This window comes from Rana temporaria, chromosome 1 (genome assembly GCF_905171775.1).
Source record: "Rana temporaria chromosome 1, aRanTem1.1, whole genome shotgun sequence".
NCBI lineage: Eukaryota > Metazoa > Chordata > Amphibia > Anura > Ranidae > Rana > Rana temporaria.
This window is the reverse complement of record NC_053489.1, coordinates 526865405-526868893: the sequence shown is the minus strand read 5'-3', so window position 1 is coordinate 526868893 and position 3489 is coordinate 526865405.

Below are 3489 nucleotides of genomic sequence, written 5' to 3'. Positions count from 1 at the left end.
GACTTTGTTATCACTTGCCTGATGAAGAGGTTCTATGTGGCCTCGTAACGTTGCACCTCTTGTGATGTTTTCTGTGCATTAAAACTTTTTTGGACGTTATATACGATCCATGGTGTGCTGGCGAATATGTTTATGTGGTTGATTGTTCCAATACCCAGCTGGTGATCGCTTCAGCACCCATTTTTGTACTTTTGAGCCGTTTCCCCAGGAAGGTGTGCGATTGGAAGATTTACTAGACTGGAAGTTCAACATGGCACCTCATGGCAAAGAACTCTCTGAGGATCTGAAAAAAAGAATTGTTGCTCTACATAAAGATGACCTAGGCCAGTGATGGCGAACCTTGGCACCCCAGATGTTTTGGAACTACATTTCCTATGATGCTCCACTACACTGCAGAGTGCATGAGCATCATGGGAAATGTAGTTACAAAACATCTGGGGTGCCAAAGTTCGCCATCACTGACCTAGGCTATAAGAATATTGCCAAGACCCTGAAACTGAGCTGCAGCATACAGACCATACAGCAGTTTAACAGGACAGATTCCACTCAGAACAGGTCTCACCATGGTTGACCAAAGAAGTTGAGTGCACATGCTCAGCGTCATATCCAGAGGTTGTCTTTGGGAAATAGACATATGAGTGCTGCCAGCATTGCTGCAGAGGTTGAAGGGGTGGGGGGTCAGCCTATCCATGATCAGACCATACCCCGCACACTGCATCAAATTGGTCTTCATGACTGTCATCCCAGAAGGAAGCCTCTTCTAAAGATGATGCACAAAAATACCCGCAAACGGTTTGGCGAAGACAAGCAGACTAAGGATATGGATTACTGGAACTATGTCCTGTGGTCTGATGAGACCAAGATAAATGTATTTGGTTCAGATGGTGTCAAGCGTATGTGGCGGCAACCAGATGAGGAGTACAAAGACAAGCGTGTCTTGCCTACAGTCAAGCATGGTGGTTGGAGTGTCATGGTCTGGGGCTGCATGAGTGCTGCTGGAACTGGGGAACTACAGTTCATTGAGGGAACCATGAATAATGCCAACATGTACTGTGACATACTGAATCAAAGCATGATCCCCTTCCTTCGGAGACTGGGCCGCAGGGCAGTATTCCAACATAACAACCCCAAACACACCTCCAAGACAACCACTGCCTTTGTAAAGAAGCTGAGGGTGAAGGTGATGGACTGGCCAAGCATGTCTCCAGACCTAAACCCTATTAAGCATCTGTGGGGCATCCTCAAATGGAAGGTAGAGGACGAGCGCAAGGTGTCTAATATCCAGTGGTAGAGGACTCCAGTGGCAACCTATGAAGCTCTGGTGAACTCCATGCCACAGAGGGTTAAGGCAGTGCTTGAAAATAATGGTGACCACACAAAATATTGACACTTTGGGCCCAATTTGGACATTTTCCCTTAGAGGTGTACTCACTTTTGTTGCCAGCGGTTTAGACATTCATGGCTGTATGATGAGTTGTTTTGAGGGGACAGAAAATTTACACTAACACACCTTTCACACTGGGGTGGTGCCGACGTTTAAGCGTCGCTTGTTTTAGTGGCGCGCTTTGAACGCCCCAGAAGGACTTAAAAAGGGGTTAAAAGCACCCGCTTATCGCTGCTTTCAAAACGCTTTTACAGCACCCATTCATTGCAAAGGGCAGGAGCAGTGGAGGAGCGGGATGTATACACTGCTCCTCCATCGCTTTAACGATGCTGCCTACAGGACTTTTTTTTCCTATTCTGCAAGTGCAATGCCCCAGTGTGAACGCACTCAGACTTAAATACTGGGGCTGCATAAGAGGCAGTTTGCAGGCGCTGTTTTTAGCGCAAAAACACCTGTAAAGCGCCTTAATGTGAAAGGGGTCTTGTACAAGCTGTATACTCACTACTTTACATTGTAGCAAAGTGTCATTTCTTCAGTGTTGTCACATGAAAAGATAAAATATTTACAAAAATGTGTCAAGGGTGTATTCACTTTTGTGAGATACTGTATGTAACCCCAATTTAAAAAAAGTTGGAAATCTACAAAATGCAATGATATGCAAAGCTCACAATCTCATTTTATTCACAATGGTAAATGTATACAAATTTTAAATAAAATGGTAAATTTTTTATGAGGGAAAAAAAAACAAAAAAGGTAATTTTGAAATTGATGGCAGCAAAACATCACAGAAAAGTTAGGACAAGACTGTTTTTATCATGGTGTATCCTCTCCTCTTCCTTCTATTTTTTTTTATTTATTGATTTTGCAAGTAAAGTAAGACAAAATAGTCTGCAGTGGAGCACAATCATTTAACGTAGAGACCGTGTAATAAACACATCATCAACCTGTGTCACATAGTAGAGAACCAAAAGCCATCATGAAACATCAATACAAAATCGAGCATTACGTGTCAATAAGTCATTTTTCATTGATGTAAACTGAAAGAGAACACACTTCAAGTCCAGATAAGCAGGAAGATCAAAACATGTCTTCCAGTATGTAAAACTAAATATAGAGATTGGAAAAAAGGGAAAAAAACTGCGCTAAAACCCAAATGAATGTGTAGAAAGCTGCCAGCACTCAAACTAACAAAGTCAAACAGCAAAGAGAAATATAAATAGTGCAGCGCTAAAAAAAAAAATCAATAGTATATGATAAACTAAAATCAACAAAAAATGAATGTAGAACATTCAAATATTTCAAAGTTCAATAATAAAAAATGTGTGTGTATATAAGGAAGCCAATGGGCTTCAATAGGTGATGGAGGGGAAGTCCATATGAAAACAGACACAATGGTGAAATTCTTCCCATATGATGGCACAGAGTACAGGAACAGGTTGACTGCTGAAAATCTCACACTTGACATGTGGTAAACAAATGGGATACGCTTACCAAAACTGGTGGACTCATCTGTTATAGAACAGTGGGTCAAGCAAGCGTAAGATCTGGATCGGCGTAGAGTAACTGTCTTGGTTCCCAAAGGTCTGGATCAATTCTGCAGAGAGTGGTCAGATGGAACTCACACTTCTTCCTCTAGCAGGTGAATATCAGAGTAGATCCGAGCAAGCTCCAGATTAAATACAAAAGGGACAAAAAGGAAAATGCTCCCAATGGTGCAGGTAAAAAAAAACAAAAACAATGATGGTTTATTAATTAAAGGAGTTCTCCAAGCTAAAACTTTTAACCCCCGCTGTGCCCGGGCTGTAAAACTATACAAAATAAACTTTCACTTATCTGCCTACGATCCCCCGTTGTTCCGATATCGCCGTCCCGTTCTCCGGTCCCGGTCTGTTCCACTTCCTGCGGGTCGGTGACTCACAGTGCGCTCAGCCTATCAGCGGCCGCGACGGGACATTGCTGCGGCCGCTGATAGGCTGAGCGCACTGTGAGTCACCGACCCGCAGGAAGTGGAACAGACCGGGACGGCGATATCGGAACAACAGGGGATCGTAGGCAGGTAAGTGAAAGTTTATTTTGTATAGTTTTACAGTCCGGGCACAGCGGGG